The sequence below is a fragment of the Somniosus microcephalus genome, chromosome 9 (genome assembly GCF_052327205.1).
Source record: "Somniosus microcephalus isolate GS21.2 chromosome 9, FLI_Smic_1.0, whole genome shotgun sequence".
Lineage (NCBI taxonomy): Eukaryota > Metazoa > Chordata > Chondrichthyes > Squaliformes > Somniosidae > Somniosus > Somniosus microcephalus.
The window spans coordinates 117,602,734-117,620,016 of NC_140995.1; the positions used below are offsets into that span (position 1 = coordinate 117,602,734).

At 58.4% G+C, this 17,283-nt stretch overlaps 1 protein-coding gene across 1 annotated transcript in view; it reads left to right on the top strand.

Annotated features, from left to right (window-relative positions):
* Positions 1-1,598: 1,598 nt before the first annotated feature.
* Positions 1,599-17,283, top strand: part of enpp4 (ectonucleotide pyrophosphatase/phosphodiesterase 4) — an 87,630-nt gene continuing 71,945 nt past the window's right edge. The window contains exon 1 of the mRNA XM_085997071.1: positions 1,599-1,706. The gene's annotated coding sequence lies outside the window, so the exon portion shown is untranslated. The remainder of the gene's footprint in view (positions 1,707-17,283) is intronic.

The following is a 17,283-nucleotide window of genomic DNA, read 5'->3' on the forward strand; positions in this document are numbered from 1 at the left end:
CTCTTCCCCCCCCTCCCCCCTCCTACCTCTTCCCCCCTCCCCCTCCTACCTCTTCCCCCCCCTCTACCTCCCCCTCTTCCCCCTCCTACCTCTTCCCCCCTCCTACCTCTTTCCCCCCCTCCTACCTCTTCCCCCCCTTCTACCTCTTCCCCCTCCCCCCCTCCTACCTCTTCCCCCCCACCCCCTCCCTACCTCTTCCCCCCCTCTACCTCTTCCCACCTCCTACCTCTTCCCCTCCTCCCTACCTCTTCCCCCCCCCTCCTACCTCTTCCCCCCCTTCTACCTCTTCCCCCTCCCCCCTCCTACCTCTTCCCCCCCCCCACCTCTCCTCTTCCCCCCCTCCTACCTCTCTTCCCCCCTCCCCCCTCCTACCTCTCTTTCCCCCCTCCCCCTCCTACCTCTCTTCCCCCCACCCCTCCTACCTTCTTCCCCCCTCCCCCTCCTACCTCTTCCCCCCTCCCTCCTTCCCCCCTCCCCCTCCTACCTCTTCCCCCCCTCCCCCTCCTACCTCTTCCTCTCCTCCTCCCTCCTTCCCCCCCCTCCCTCCTTCCCCATCCCTCCTTCCCCCCCCTCCTCCCCCTCCCCCCCTCTTCCCCCCTCCTTCCCCCCTTCCCCTCCTCCCCCTCCCTCTTCCCCCTCCCCTCCCTCTTCCTCCCTCCCCTCCCTCTTCCCCCCTCTCCCCTCCCCCCTATACCCCCCTCCCCTCCCTCCTCCCCTCCCTCTTCCTCCCTCCCCTCCCTCTTCCCCTCCCCCTCCCCCTCCCTCTTCCCCCCCTCCTCCCCTCCCTCTGCCCCCCTCCTCCCCCTCCCTCTTCCCCCCTCCTCTCCCTCTTCCCCCCCTCCTCCTCACTCTTCACCCCCTCCCCCCCTCCTCCCTCTCCCTCTCCCCCTCCCTCTCCTCTCCCCTCCTCCTCCCTCTCACCACCTCACTACCCCCTTCCTCCCTCTCCCCCTCTCCCTCTCCCCCTCCTCCTCCTCTCTCCCACCTCCCTACCCCCCTTCCTCCCTCTCCCCCTCCTCCCCCATCTCTCTCCCCCCTCTCCCTCTCCCCTGCCCGAGCCCTCATCCCCCGCTCCAATCCCTCTTTCCGCCCCGGGGCCCGGGCCTCGGCACCTGGATGAACGCGTTCCCTTGGACGCTTTTGGCGGCCTCGGCCGTCACCCTGATGCCGTTGGCTGAGGCAAACACCCGCAAAGACATGGCCCAGCCGAGTCCAGCGCCCCGGTCAGCTCGAGGTCCGCAGCCGCTGTTCGGCCGCAGGCCACAAAGCACCCGAGCCCAGCGCTGGCGATGGCTCCACGGAGCTCCGTGCCGCCCCCACGCACTGACATGGCCCCGCCCTCCCAAGCTGGCTTGAAGAGCGCCGATTGCGGCTGTGAGAGACGGCCGGTCGGGCCCGGTTGCCGGGGTAACCCTTCCCGCTCTCCAAGCGCTGCCCGAGACCCGCACTCCCGAGAGCCCCACCCCCCCCCCCCGGCCCGAGACGAGCGGGGAACAGAGAGAGAGACGCCGCGTCTCAGCTGCTCCTGCTGCGCGCGCACCCTTTACTAAGGTAGCAGCGCTCGGCTGAGGCCCGCCCCTCCAGCCTTCACAAAGATGGCGGCGATCGGGGGCCGCTTGTTGACTGGGGCCGGGAGGTGCCTAGCTTGGGCGTGGGTGCGGAGGAGAGGCCGAGGCTTCGAGGCCTACCTGGAAAAACGGGGAGAGGTAGGAAAATTAATGAGATTAGATAAAAGATTTAGAAAGTAATTAACTTTTTTAAAAAACAATATGGCCTAGAAATTCAGTATAGCCACTTTTGGGGCGGTAAAGTCGGGCGGCCCGCTAAAGTTTGCGCCCGGCGCAAAGTCGCGCCCCCTTCGCCGATATTCAGTCGCATCGCCCCAAGAGGTTGCTGCTGCGCTAAAACAGGCGATGCCACGACTATCTTTAGGCGCTAAGCCGGCGGTGCTGAGCGATACCCCCGAGGCCGGGCGCAGCGCAGGTGCGGCGAGTTCTTGATTGACCGCAGACACTCTGGCGCCGGTCATCTCTTAAAGAGGGAGGGTGGATTTGTTTGCCTGCCACGCCCTGCACACTGCAGCCCTCAACCTAGGCCTGACCACTTCAGCTTCACCTGTACAACGCCCAGGACTATGGAGAAGGCCAGGGAGAGAGCGCAGCGCTTCAGCGACGGAGACCTGAGGGTGCTGGTTGGCGGAGTGGAGTGCAGGCACCATGTTTTGTTCCCAGAAGGTGGCAAGAGGCCGCTGCCCAGCGCCTACCGGAAAGCCTGGAGGGAGGTCTCCAACAGGGTGTCTTCCAACAGCGTGGTTGCCAGGACTCCTGTGCAATGCCGGAAGAAGTTCAACGACCTCACTCGGGTTGTCAGGGTGAGTACCCTTTCCAGCGTCCTCCTCATCCTTGCATGTGCACCTCACATTATGGGCAAAGGGACCTGAAAGCCCTAATGGCCAGCCCTCATCCAGCAGCTATGGGACTGGCATGAAAATCAATTGCACATTCAGCACTTTACACACTGTCCAAGCTATTCGACCATAGGAGGCATTGCAGACAAGATCAGGGCTACACACTGTCCAAGCTATTCGACCATGGGAGGCAGTGCAGACAAGATCAGGGCTACACACTGTACTTAGAGGCCGTCCTTTCTCTTGCAGGCCAAGGTTGCGCACAACTGGCGCAACCGAACTGACACCGGCGGAGGCCGTCCTGACCTCAAAGAGCTCTCCGACCTCGACCAGCGCGTGGAGCGCATTATGTGAGGCCGGCTGAGGCTGATTGGCCCCGTCGCCAGTGGAGATGCCGACCCTGTTCTGGGCACCAATGGTAAGGGCATCACCTTTTGGACCTCTCTCGTTCCAGTTGCGCATCAGATCAGCATCCTTTGCCACTGTCCGACCAATGCGGTGAATGGCACCACTCATGCCTCCCTCGCTGCCGCCCTGTCCTCACTCTAAAGCTACTCTTGTGCCTTCCTGCTTTCAGATGGTGAATCGCCAGGTGAGGAGGCGGGCCCTCAAGCTGCCACTGTCAGCCCTTCGGAAGACGAGGAGGAGGAAGAGGAAGCCGGCCCATCAGTGCCACCCTCAGCCGCGCCAGCCCATGGCGATGTAGGGGACATGTCTTCCCTGGAGGGGAGCCGGGGGGAAGGGTCGGAGCAGAGTGAAGCTCCGGGGCCCAGCGGCCTGCAGCAACACGGGAGGGGTGGGGAAGCTCGGCGGACTTCTCCCCAGAGGGTGAGTGCGGCCTCCAGTCCTGCGACGGTGAGCGCAGAGGAGGTGCGCCTCCTAGAGGAAATGGCCGTCCAGGCTGAGCGCAGGCACACTGAGCTCATGGCTGCAGTGGCAAGGATGCCTGACTCCATAGAGTCACTGGCAAGCAGTGTGCAGGAATTCGGGGCAGCACAGGCCAGGAGTCTGCAACAATTCAGTGCAGCACAGGCCAGGAGTCTGGAACTCTTCAGTGCAGCACAGGCCAGGAGTCTGCAGGACATCGCGGCAGCACAGGCCAGGAGTCTGCAGGACTTCACAGCAGCACAGTCGGCTTCTAGCCAAGTGCTCAGTCGTGCCGTCCATTCACTGGCTGGTGTCATGCGGACACAGACCAGGGCCACACGGGCACTAACTGCTGCCACCCTCGCTGGATCAGCCAGGCATCGCCAGGACACTCGCCGCGCAGCAGCAGCCCAGCAGTCTGTCCTTCAGCTGTTTGCTGCGCATGCTGCAGTGCTGGCCCGTGCGAGTGCCAATGTGTCAGGCGACCAGCGAGCACCTGCGATCTGCCAGGTTGCCACCATTCCTGCAGCCGACACTGCCACTCCGCCATTGCAGCTGCCACGAGCTGCTGGACAGACTGCTGCCGCCCAGCCAGAGTTGGAGCAGTCAGCAGCCGGCCACTCCAAGGCCAGAGCTGGTGCAGGCCGACCCCCAAGGGCATCTGCCGTCTCGCCATCTGCCCCTCAGCAGCCTTCCCCCAGCCTTGCTGCAGCCACTGGGCTCCCATTGAGGAGGAGCAGCAGGCCGGGCAGGGGCCAGGCAAGGATGCGCAAGGCATCGCCCTCGCAGGGCAAAAAGTAGAGGCATGCACAAATGCCTGGTGCTTGTTGTAAGGCCAACACTGGTGCAGTTGTTTTTATGTAAGGCCGAGACTGGTGTCTTTCTTTCTTTATGTAAGGCCGAGACTGGTGTCTTTCTTTCTTTTTGTAAGGCCGAGACTGGTAGTTTTGTGTTTTTGGAGGGGGCTTCTCCACATGAGCATGTAATGTGGGAAGGGCAGAGGTTTTCAATAAATTATTGTGGTTAAATTGCAGTGTGCATGGTTTTTTGGTTAAGTCCTGGTTGCCCTGCTCGGCTGAGGGCTTGTGGAGCGGCTACATGCATCTGCTGACATTGGCACAAGCCAGTCCCTGAGAGGGGGCCTAGAACCGACGTTCAATAAGCCGGCGACGGGCGGCCCTTGCACTTTGTGCCTCCCTCCTGTGCTGGTCCTCCTCCTCCTCCTCCTCCTCAGGTGATTCTCCAATCTGTGGTGGCAGTGGCTGAGTCCTGCGGATAGCCAGGTTGTGCAGCATGCAGCAAACGAACACGAAATGGGAGACTCGCTCCGGCGAATACTGTAGGGCTCCACCGGAACGATCCAGACAGCGGAACCGTTGCTTCAGGACGCCGATTGTTTGTTCGATGATGTTCCTGGTCGCTTGATGGCTCTCGTTGTATCTCTCTGCAGCAGGGGTGCTGGGCGCACGGAGCAGGGTCACCAGCCAGGTACACAAAGGATAGCCTTTGTCCCCGATAAGCCATCCGCGTGGGTGAGGCTGGGCCTGGAACATGTCTGCCACAGAAGTCTGTCGCAGGATGAAGGCATCGTGGCTGCTGCCTGGAAAGCGGGCATTGACAGCTAGGATGAGCTGCCTGTGGTCACACACCAGCTGGACGTTCAGCGAATGGTAGCCCTTCCAGTTGCGGTAATCCTCGGCACTCTCCAGAGGTGCCCGCAAAGCCACATGTGTGCAGTCAATGGCGCCCTGCACCATGGGGAAGCCCGCGAATGCTGCAAAGCCCATTGCACGCTGTTGCTGCTTGGCAAGGGCCATGGAGAAGGAGATGAACTGACGTCTCCTTTTGAAAAGGGCATTGGTAACCTGGCGGATGCAGCAATGCACGGCGAACTGGGAGATGTTGGCAATGTCCCCAGTAGTGGATTGGAAGGAGCCGGTGGCATAGAAGTTGAGAGCCACCGTCACCTTCACTGCCACCGACAGAGACGTCCTGCTCCTCAGCTGTGGCTGCAGATCACCGCCAAGCAGCTGGCAGATCTCTGTGACTACGTCCCTTCTGAATCGCAGCCTCCGAACACACTGCTCCTCAGACATGTTGAGATAGGAGAACTGCTGGCGGTATACCCTGGGTGGGTAAGGCCTCCTTTGCCGACGCCTGTTGCCCCCTCTCCGTCTAGCCAGGGCTGCCACTCTCTCACGGTGTCTGTGAGCCCTTTGGATGTAATTGAGAAAGCCTGCGTTGACACCCATTGCAGCCCCCATAATATGCTGGCAAACAATGAGATGTCAATGAAGGCAAAGACTAGTGGAAATCTGTGGCCTGAAGCCAGAAGTACCTGTCCGAGTGTTGAGCCAAAGCAGAAAGCTATCTACCTTGGTCTCTCTCCAAAGATCCGTTTCGCAAGAGGGAGTGCTGCGAAATGGCAGCCTTTTATATTGCAGGAGGAGTGCCCTTTAATTTGCGCCCCCCGCACCCCGCATCGGCTGAGCACCGTTCCACTTAACAGTCGCTAGGGCCGCCAGGCGCACAATGGGGCGTTGCCACTGATGTTCCGGTTGGGGGCGCACAAAGGGCGTTGCACGAGAAAATGACGTCATGATCTGCGCGCGCAGCTGAGCGCGCGCAAAGACTTTGCGCCGCCGCTAAATCTCTAGTGAAGTTGGGGCGAGGCGCAGTTCTCGCTGCGCCCGGGCGCTACCCACCTAGCGCCCGACATCGCCTCCTCCTAAGGCACTAACGGCTGGCACAACCAACTGAATTTCTAGGCCTATGTGTTTTAAAAGCAACGTTTTTTTTAAAGACGCAGAAAGCGGGAAAAAGAAAGGAAAAGTTTGGAATCAAGATGGCAGCGACTCACCTCGGTTCAGAATGATGAGGCCCGCCCACACACGCACCGATTGGTCGACCGTCAGGTCACCAAAGCGTAGGATTGGTCAATCGTCCCGTCACTCGACCGTAGGAGGGCCCGGCCGCACGCGCCAGGAACCCGGCGTACGATTGGTCGACCTCGAGGTCACTCTGTCGCTAATGAGCGGATAATGAGATGCTAATGAGCGGAATGTTGAACTTTTTTCAGATACCGCGGCGCGATTTTTGTCCGGCCGAAACGTAAATATGCTTACGACCGTTTCGGAACGGTAAGCTTTCTTTTGACATAACGCACGCGTAGGTACGCTCTATAACTTTCGAGCGCATAGCCGGACAGGCGCACACGTGAGGACAGACAGACAGACAGATAGACAGACAGATAGACAGACAGACAGAACGATCCGTTTATATATATAGATACTAGCTGAAGTGCCCGGCGGTGCCGAGGGTCTTTTGAGGGCATGTTGTTGTTGGAAGAGAGAGAGAGAGAGTGACTTGGGGGGGGGGGGAAGAGAGAGAGCGACTGGGGGGAAGAGAGAGAGTGACTGGGGGGAAGAGAGAGAGCGACTGGGGGGAAGAGGGAGAGCGACTGGGGGGAAGAGAGAGAGCGACTGGGGGGAAGAGAGAGAGCGACGGGGGGAAGAAAGAGCGACTGGGGGGGAAGAGAGAGAGCGACTGGGGGGGAAGAGAGAGAGCGACTGGGGGGGAAGAGAGAGAGCGACTGGGGGGGGAAGAGTGAGAGCGACGGGGGGGAGGGGGGTGGTGTGCCTCAATAAATCCGAGACTCGATGTTAGCGAAACAAAACAAGGCTTTTATTGACTTAGAAGGTAACACACAGAGGAGAATGTATCTTCCATCCAGAGGTCTGCCGTACTGGATGTGCTGCAGGCTGGGCCAGCTTACATTGGAGCCAGGTATGGGCGGAGCCCTACACACAGTACAATACAATGGAAATGAAACTGAAACCAACCACAGTCACAGGCAGAGAAATACTGATGAGTGATGAATGGAATATTTCATCACATTCACCCCTTCTATAGATTTAGTCTGTTCGGGGGTTTGATAGTCCTCTGCGACCGACGTGGCTGTTGTGGTGCCGCGGGTGTCGGCTGGGTGTCCCCGGTGGCCTCCTGGGTCTCTGCCGGGGGTGCCGCCAGGGTTGTTGAAGGGGTAGTTGGTGGGGGTACCGTTGGTCGATGTTCTTCCGGGGGTGATGAAAGAGTAGTGGGTGGGTAAGAGTTGCTGTGGTCGTTGTTGCTGCTGTTGTCGTGGTTGTTGTCGTTACCGGCTGGGGCAACGTCTTTTATGGACACGGTGTCCTCCCTTCCATCAGCGTGCCGGACATACGCGTATTGGGGGTTGGCATGGAGTAGGTGCACTGACTCCACGAGAGGGTCCGTCTTGTGGCCCCTCACATGCCTTCGCACGAATACCGGACCTGGGGTGGAGAGCCATGACGGCATGGATACGCCTGAGGTGGATTTCCGGGGAAAGACAAACATTCGCTCGTGAGGCGTGGCATTAGTGGCAGTACACAATAGTGACCGTATCGAATGGAGCACATCTGGGAGGACTTCCTGCCAGCGGGAGATAGGAAGGCCTTTGGTCCTTAGAGCTAGAGTGACTGCTTTCCATACTGTCCCGTTCTCTCGCTCCACTTGACCGTTACCCCGGGGGTTGTAGCTGGTGGTACGGCTCGTGGCGATCCCCCTGGACAGCATGTACTGGCGTAGCTCTTCACTCATGAAGGACGCCCCCCTATCCGTATGGATGTAGCTCGGCATACCGAACAGGCAGAACAGGATGTTGAGGCATTTAATGACCGTGGCGCTGGTCATGTCTGGGCAGGGGAAGGCGAATGGGAAACGAGAGTATTCGTCCACAATGTTCAGGAAGTAAACATTGCGGTCGACGGACGGGAGGGGGCCCTTGAAATCTAAGCTGAGCCGCTCAAAGGGCCGTGTAGCTTTGATTAAGTGGGCTCTATCTGGGCGGTAGAACCGAGGCTTGCACTCAGCGCAGGTGCGACAGTTCCTGGTCAGGGACCGAACTCCCTCAATCGAGTAGGGTAAGTTGCGGGACTTTATGAAGTGGAACAGCTGCGTGACCCCTGGGTGGCAGAGGTCATTGTGGAGGGTCTGTAGCCGATCCCCGGTGGCGCTGGCACACATCCCTCGTGAGAGGGCGTCGGGGGATTCGTTAAGGGCCCCTGGCCGGTAAATGATGTCATAATCGAAGGTGGAGAGCTCGATCCGCCACCTAAGAATCTTATCATTTTTAATCTTCCCCCTCTGTTTATTATTGAACATAAACGCTACCGACCGCTGGTCGGTAAGTAGGGTGAAGCGTTTGCGGGCTAGGTAGTAGCGCCAGTGGCGCACTGCCTCCACGATGGCTTGGGCCTCCTATTCTACGGAGGAGTGTCTGATCTCGGGCCCTTGGAGGGTCCTCGAGAAGAAAGCTACGGGCCGCCCCGCCTGGTTGAGGGTGGCCGCCAAGGCAAAGTCAGACGCATCACTTTCCACTTGAAAGGGAGTGTTCTCGTCCACTGCCTGTAGCGTGGCCCGCTCAATATCCTGCTTAATGCTTTTGAAGGCGGCATGGGCCTCAGCAGAGAGCGGAAAAGAGGATGCTTTCAAGAGGGGGCGGGCTTTGTCGGAGTAGTTGGGGACCCATTGGGAATAATAAGAAAATAACCCCAGGCACCTTTTCAGGGCTTTGGGAGTGTTGGGCAGGGGCAGCTCCCGTAGGGGGCGCAATCGGTCGGGGTCTGGTCCGATTTCCCCATTCTCCACCACGCTGCCTAGTATGCAGAGGCGCGTGGTGTTGTAAACGCACTTGTCCTCGTTGTAGGTGAGGTTGAGTTTTTGTGCGGTTTTCAGGAACCTCTCGAGGTTCGAGTCGTGATCCTGCTGGTTGTGACCGCAGATGGTGACGTTGTCGAGGTAGGGGAAGGTTGCCTGCAAATGGTGGTCATCGACCATGCGGTCCATCTCCCTCTGGAAGACCGAGACCCCATTCGTCACCCCAAAGGGGACTCTGAGGAATTGGTAGAGGCGTCCGTTCGCCTCGAAGGCGGTGTACGGGCGGTCCTCTGGTCTGATAGGGAGCTGGTGGTACGCTGACTTGAGGTCGATGGTGGAGAACACCCGGTATTGGGCAATTTGGTTCACCAATTCTGATATGCGGGGTAGCGGGTAGGCGTCTAGTTGGGTGTACCTGTTGATCGTTTGGCTATAGTCGATCACCATCCGTTTCTTCTCGCTACCCCTTACCACCACCACTTGGGCGCGCCACGGGCTATTGCTGCGTTCAATAATGTGCTCTTTCAGGAGCCTGTCTACCTCGGTCGCGATAAACCGCCTGTCCTCCCAGCTGTACCTCCTGCTTTTGGTCGCTATTGGCCGGCAGTTAGGAGTAAGGTTCGCGAATAGCGAAGGCGGCTTTACCTTCAGGGTAGACAGACCGCACACTGTGAGGGGCGGCTGGGACCCACCGTAATTGAGCGTGATGCTTTGGTGGTAGCACTGGAAATCCAGGCCTAAGATCACGCTTGCACATAGATTCTTCATGATTAATACTTTAAAATTATCGTATACAGTTCCGTTAACGGACAATTGTACCGTGCAGTAACCCATAATGGTCGATGTCTGGGTTTTATCAGCCATAGAGATGGTACCCCGAGTAGGGACCACCTTTAGGGAGAGTTGTTGTACCAGTTCAGGGTGGATAAAACTCTCCGTGCTTCCACTGTCAATTAAACATTTAACTCTGCACCTCGATGTCCACCATTGATTTGGATAGCGGGTGCGGCCTGGTCTGGTCCACTGTGACCGATGCCACTGTAGGGCCCTGATTGAGACAAGATGGCGTCCACGCTGTCTGCTCACAAGATGGCGGACCCCACGGGGTTGGGCAAGATGGCGTCCAAGATGGCCGCTCCCACGGCGCACACGCGGCGGTGGCGGGTTTTCCCGCGGGGTTCCCTCTGCACACCTTCCCGAAGTGCCCCTTCTTACCGCACTTAAAGCAGGTGGTGCCTTTCGCCGGGCACAGGTTTCTGGTGTGCTTCGGCTGCCCGCAGAAGTAGCAGTTGGGTCCCCGACGCGTCGCGGCTGTCGTAGGGCCTCTGCGGGGAGAGCGGGGCCCCGACGGTGTCGGGCTGCCGGGCGGGGAAGATGCCTTCCAAGATGGCGGCACCCTTGGTGCACACGTGGCGGCGTGGACGGCGCGGGCTGAAGAGTAGGCGTCTGAGTTTCTCTGGGCCACATCCAGGGATCGTGCTGTGTCCGCAGCCTGTTTCAGGTCCAATCCCGTTTTTTTCCAGCAGTCTCTGCCGGATGTAAGTGGAGCTGAGGCCTGTGATAAAGGCATCGCGAACAAGCTCGTCAGTGTACACTGCGGCTTTTACATCTTGGCACTTGCAGTCTTTGCCAAGTGTTTTCAGGGTGCCTAGGAACTCCTCCACCGGTTCCCCAGGTCGCTGTGCGCGAGTAGCGAGCAGATGCCTAGCATACACCTCATTCGTAGGCTGCTGGTAATGCATCTTTAAGATGTCGCAGGTGGCCGGGTACGTGTCGGCGTCTTGGATGAGGGGGTAAACCCGGTGGCTTACCCAATTCCGCAGAATTCCGAGTTTCATACTCGCAGCATCCGTAGCGTCTTTGACGGCTGCGGAATTGTCCAGGAAGAATTCCATACACATAAACCAGTGTCCGAAGCGTGCCGATGCGTCCGAAGCATGCTGGTCCAAATCCAAACGTTCGGGTTTCAAGAGTTGATCCATTGTGTTGAAAATTAAGTCAATAAAATTGATGTGCCTCAATAAATCCGAGACTCGATGTTAGCGAAACAAAACAAGGCTTTTATTGACTTAGAAGGTAACACACAGAGGAGAATGTATCTTCCATCCAGAGGTCTGCCGTACTGGATGTGCTGCAGGCTGGGCCAGCTTACATAGGAGCCAGGTATGGGCGGAGCCCTACACACAGTACAATACAATGGAAATGAAACTGAAACCAACCACAGTCACAGGCAGAGAAATACTGATGAGTGATGAATGGAATATTTCATCACATTCACCCCTTCTATAGATTTAGTCTGTTCGGGGGTTTGATAGTCCTCTGCGACCGACGTGGCTGTTGTGGTGCCGCGGGTGTCGGCTGGGTGTCCCCGGTGGCCTCCTGGGTCTCTGCCGGGGGTGCCGCCAGGGTTGTTGAAGGGGTAGTTGGTGGGGGTACCGTTGGTCGATGTTCTTCCGGGGGTGATGAAAGAGTAGTGGGTGGGTAAGAGTTGCTGTGGTCGTTGTTGCTGCTGTTGTCGTGGTTGTTGTCGTTACCGGCTGCGGCAACGTCTTTTATGGACACGGTGTCCTCCCTTCCATCAGCGTGCCGGACATACGCGTATTGGGGGTTGGCGTGGAGTAGGTGCACTGACTCCACGAGAGGGTCCGTCTTGTGGCCCCTCACATGCCTTCGCACGAATACCGGACCTGGGGTGGAGAGCCATGACGGCATGGATACGCCTGAGGTGGATTTCCGGGGAAAGACAAACATTCGCTCGTGAGGCGTGGCATTAGTGGCAGTACACAATAGTGACCGTATCGAATGGAGCACATCTGGGAGGACTTCCTGCCAGCGGGAGATAGGAAGGCCTTTGGTCCTTAGAACTAGAGTGACTGCTTTCCATACTGTCCCGTTCTCTCGCTCCACTTGACCGTTACCCCGGGGGTTGTAGCTGGTGGTACGGCTCGTGGCAATCCCCCTGGACAGCATGTACTGGCGTAGCTCTTCACTCATGAAGGATGCCCCCCTATCCGTATGGATGTAGCTCGGCATACCGAACAGGCAGAACAGGCTGTTGAGGCATTTAATGACCGTGGTGCTGGTCATGTCTGGGCAGGGGAAGGCGAATGGGAAACGAGAGTATTCGTCCACAATGTTCAGGAAGTAAACATTGCGGTCGACGGACGGGAGGGGGCCCTTGAAATCTAAGCTGAGCCGCTCAAAGGGCCGTGTAGCTTTGATTAAGTGGGCTCTATCTGGGCGGTAGAACCGAGGCTTGCACTCAGCGCAGGTGCGACAGTTCCTGGTCAGGGACCGAACTCCCTCAATCGAGTAGGGTAAGTTGCGGGACTTTATGAAGTGGAACAGCCGCGTGACCCCTGGGTGGCAGAGGTCATTGTGGAGGGTCTGTAGCCGATCCCCGGTGGCGCTGGCACACATCCCTCGTGAGAGGGCGTCGGGGGATTCGTTAAGGGCCCCTGGCCGGTAAATGATGTCATAATCGAAGGTGGAGAGCTCGATCCGCCACCTAAGAATCTTATCATTTTTAATCTTCCCCCTCTGTTTATTATTGAACATAAACGCTACCGACCGCTGGTCGGTAAGTAGGGTGAAGCGTTTGCGGGCTAGGTAGTAGCGCCAGTGGTGCACTGCCTCCACGATGGCTTGGGCCTCCTATTCTACGGAGGAGTGTCTGATCTCGGGCCCTTGGAGGGTCCTCGAGAAGAAAGCTACGGGCCGCCCCGCCTGGTTGAGGGTGGCCGCCAAGGCAAAGTCAGACGCATCACTTTCCACTTGAAAGGGAGTGTTCTCGTCCACTGCCTGTAGCGTGGCCCGCTCAATATCCTGCTTAATGCTTTTGAAGGCGGCATGGGCCTCAGCAGAGAGCGGAAAAGAGGATGCTTTCAGGAGGGGGCGGGCTTTGTCGGAGTAGTTGGGGACCCATTGGGAATAATAAGAAAATAACCCCAGGCACCTTTTCAGGGCTTTGGGAGTGTTGGGCAGGGGCAGCTCCCGTAGGGGGCGCAATCGGTCGGGGTCTGGTCCGATTTCCCCATTCTCCACCACGCTGCCTAGTATGCAGAGGCGCGTGGTGTTGTAAACGCACTTGTCCTCGTTGTAGGTGAGGTTGAGTTTTTGTGCGGTTTTCAGGAACCTCTCGAGGTTTGAGTCGTGATCCTGCTGGTTGTGACCGCAGATGGTGACGTTGTCGAGGTAGGGGAAGGTTGCCTGCAAGTGGTGGTCATCGACCATGCGGTCCATCTCCCTCTGGAAGACCGAGACCCCATTCGTCACCCCAAAGGGGACTCTGAGGAATTGGTAGAGGCGTCCGTTCGCCTCGAAGGCGGTGTACGGGCGGTCCTCTGGTCTGATAGGGAGCTGCTGGTACGCTGACTTGAGGTCGATGGTGGAGAACACCCGGTATTGGGCAATTTGGTTCACCATTTCTGATATGCGGGGTAGCGGGTAGGCGTCTAGTTGGGTGTACCTGTTGATCGTTTGGCTATAGTCGATCACCATCCGTTTCTTCTCGCTACCCCTTACCACCACCACTTGGGCACGCCACGGGCTATTGCTGCGTTCAATAATGTGCTCTTTCAGGAGCCTGTCTACCTCGGTCGCGATAAACCGCCTGTCCTCCCAGCTGTACCTCCTGCTTTTGGTCGCTATTGGCCGGCAGTTAGGGGTAAGGTTCGCGAATAGCGAAGGCGGATTTACCTTCAGGGTAGACAGACCGCACACTGTGAGGGGCGGCTGGGACCCACCGTAATTGAGCGTGATGCTTTGGTGGTAGCACTGGAAATCCAGGCCTAAGATCACGCTCGCACATAGATTCTTCATGATTAATACTTTAAAATTATCGTATACAGTTCCGTTAACGGACAATTGTACCGTGCAGTAACCCATAATGGTCGATGTCTGGGTTTTATCAGCCATAGAGATGGTACCCCGAGTAGGGACCACCTTTAGGGAGAGTTGTTGTACCAGTTCAGGGTGGATAAAACTCTCCGTGCTTCCACTGCCAATTAAACATTTAACTCTGCACCCGTTTACCTCGATGTCCACCATTGATTTGGATAGCGGGTGCGGCCTGGTCTGGTCCACTGTGACCGATGCCACTGTAGGGCCCTGATCGAGACAAGATGGCGTCCACGCTGTCTGCTCACAAGATGGCGGACCCCACGGGGTTGGGCAAGATGGCGTCCAAGATGGCCGCTCCCACGGCGCACACGCGGCGGTGGCGGGTTTTCCCGCGGGGTTCCCTCTGCACACCTTCCCGAAGTGCCCCTTCTTACCGCACTTAAAGCAGGTGGTGCCTTTCGCCGGGCACAGGTTTCTGGTGTGCTTCGGCTGCCCGCAGAAGTAGCAGTTGGGTCCCCGACGCGTCGCGGCTGTCGTAGGGCCTCTGGGGGGAGAGCGGGGCCCCGACAGTGTCGGGCTGCCGGGCGGGGAAGATGCCTTCCAAGATGGCGGCACCCTTGGTGCACACGTGGCGGCGTGGACGGCGCGGGCTGAAGAGCAGGCGTCTGAGTTTGTCTGGGCCACATCCAGGGATCGTGCTGTGTCCGCAGCCTGTTTCAGGTCCAATCCCGTTTTTTTCCAGCAGTCTCTGCCGGATGTAAGTGGAGCTGAGGCCTGTGATAAAGGCATCGCGAACAAGCTCGTCAGTGTACACTGCGGCTTTTACATCTTGGCACTTGCAGTCTTTGCCAAGTGTTTTCAGGGTGCCTAGGAACTCCTCCACCGATTCCACAGGTCGCTGTGCGCGAGTAGCGAGCAGATGCCTGGCATACACCTCATTCGTAGGCTGCTGGTAATGCACCTTTAAGATGTCGCAGGTGGCCGGGTACGTGTCGGCGTCTTGGATGAGGGGGTAAACCCGGTGGCTTACCCAATTCCGCAGAATTCCGAGTTTCATACTCGCAGCATCCGTAGCGTCTTTGACGGCTGCGGAATTGTCCAGGAAGAATTCCATACACATAAACCAGTGTCCGAAGCGTGCCGATGCGTCCGAAGCATGCTGGTCCAAATCCAAACGTTCGGGTTTCAAGAGTTGATCCATTTTGTTGAAAATTAAGTCAATAAAATTGATGTGCCTCAATAAATCCGAGACTCGATGTTAGCGAAACAAAACAAGGCTTTTATTGACTTAGAAGGTAACACACAGAGGAGAATGTATCTTCCATCCAGAGGTCTGCCGTACTGGATGTGCTGCAGGCTGGGCCAGCTTACATAGGAGCCAGGTATGGGCGGAGCCCTACACACAGTACAATACAATGGAAATGAAACTGAAACCAACCACAGTCACAGGCAGAGAAATACTGATGAGTGACGAATGGAATATTTCATCACAGGGGGGTGAGTGGAGGGGGGAGGGGGGGAGGGGGAGGGGGGAGAGGGAGTGGGGGAAGGGGAAGGGGAGGAGTGGGGGAAGGGGAAGGGGGAAGAGTGGGGGTGGAGTGGGAGGGGAGGGAGGGGGAGTGGGGGAAGGGGGGAAGGGGAAGGGGGAGGAGTGGGGGAAGGGGAAGGGGGAGGAGTGGGGGAGGAGGGGGAGGGGGGAGTGGGGGAAGGGGAAGGGGGGAAGAGAGACAGAGAGCGACTTGGGTGGAAGAGAGAGAGAGAGCGACTGGGGGGAAGAGAGAGAGAGAGCGACTGAGGGGGAAGAGAGAGAGAGCGACTGGGGTGGAAGAGAGAGAGAGAGCGACTGGGGGGGAAGAGAGAGAGAGAACGACTGGGGGGGAAGAGAGAGAGAGAGCGATGGGGGGGAAGAGAGAGAGAGAGCAACTGAGGGGGAAGAGAGAGAGAGCGACTGGGGGGGAAGAGAGAGAGCGACTGGGAGGAAGAGAGAGAGAGCGCGACTGGGGGTGAAGAGAGAGAGAGAGCGACTGGGGGGGAAGAGAGAGAGAGCGAGCGACTGGGGGAAAAGAGAGAGCGACTGGGGGGAGGGGGGTTGAGTGGAGGGGGGAGGGGGAGGGTGGAGGGGGAGGGGAGGGGGGAGAGGGAGTGGGGAGAGGGAGTGGGGGAAGGGGGGAGGAGTGGGGAGGGAGTGGAGGGGGGGAGGGGGCGTGGGGGAAGGGGAAGGGGGGGAGTGGGGGGAGGGGAAGGGGGAGGAGTGGGGGAAGGGAGGAGGAGTGGGGGGGAGGAGGCGCGATGAGGGGGAGGGAGGAGGGGGAAGGGGGAGGCAGGGGGTGAAGGGGATGGAGGGGGAGGGAGGAGGGGGACGGTGGGGGGGAAGGGGAGGGGAGGGAGGAGGGGGAAGGGGGAGGGAGGGAGGAGGGGGGAGGGAGGAGGGGGAGGGAGGGGGTAAGCGGGTAAGGGGAGGGGTGAAGGGGAAGGGGAGGGGAAGGGGAGGGGGGAATGGGAGGAGGGGGGAGGGGAGGGGGGAGGGTGAGAGCCGGAGGAAGGTGAGAGCCGGAGGAAGATTTTGCGGGTGACAGACAGACAGACATACTGCTTTATATATAAAAGATAGATAGATAGATATAGATAGATGAGTGTATAGCGGACAGACAGACAGACATACTGCTTTATTATATATATATATAGATAATTGAGACTAGCTGGAGTGCCCGGCGGTGCCAAGGGTTTTTTGAGGGCATGTTGTTATGAAAAAAGTAGAAATAATTTTTATATGGATGAGTTTGTCTGTCTGTCTGCCTGTGTGGGAAGGAGAGAGGGAAAGAGAGAGAGGGAAGGAGAGAGAGAGAGAGAGGGAAGGAGAGAGAGAGAGAGAGAGCGAAGGAGAGAGAGAGAGGGAAGGAGAGAGAGAGAGGGAATGAGAGAGGGAAGGAGAGACAGAGAGGGAAGGAGAGAGAACTGGTTGAGACTGGTGGGCTGGTCACTCTCCTCTCCCTCCCTGCCCCTCTCCTCTCCCTCCCCCTCCTCTCCCTCCCTCCCCCTCTCCTCTCCCTCCCTCCCCCTCCTCTCCCTCTCTCTCTCCCTCCCCCTCCTCTCCCTCCCTCCCCCTCTCCCTCCCTCCCCCTCGCCTCTCCCTCCCTCCCCCTCCTTACCCCTCTCCTCTCCCTCCTTTCCTTTCTCTCCCTCCCTCCCCTTTCCCTCCCTAGCGCCTCAGGCCCGGCCGGACTCACCTCGGTACCAGAACGGAGTCAGTCCAACAGCGGGAGGCCGGGTGCCCAGCGCTCTGAAGCGAGCCCGGGGTTCCTGATGGTTAACGCGGCGGGCCCTTGGACGCCTTTCGCTGCAGACTCCCGTGTCCGATTGCGGTCGGGGACGGCTCGTTGGAAAGTCCCGGTTTTGCCGGTCCTGCACTCGTGGCAAGAGAGGGGGAGGGAGAGAGAGAGAGTGAAGGAGAGAGAGAGAGAGAGGGAAGATGAGAGGGAAGAGGAGAGAGA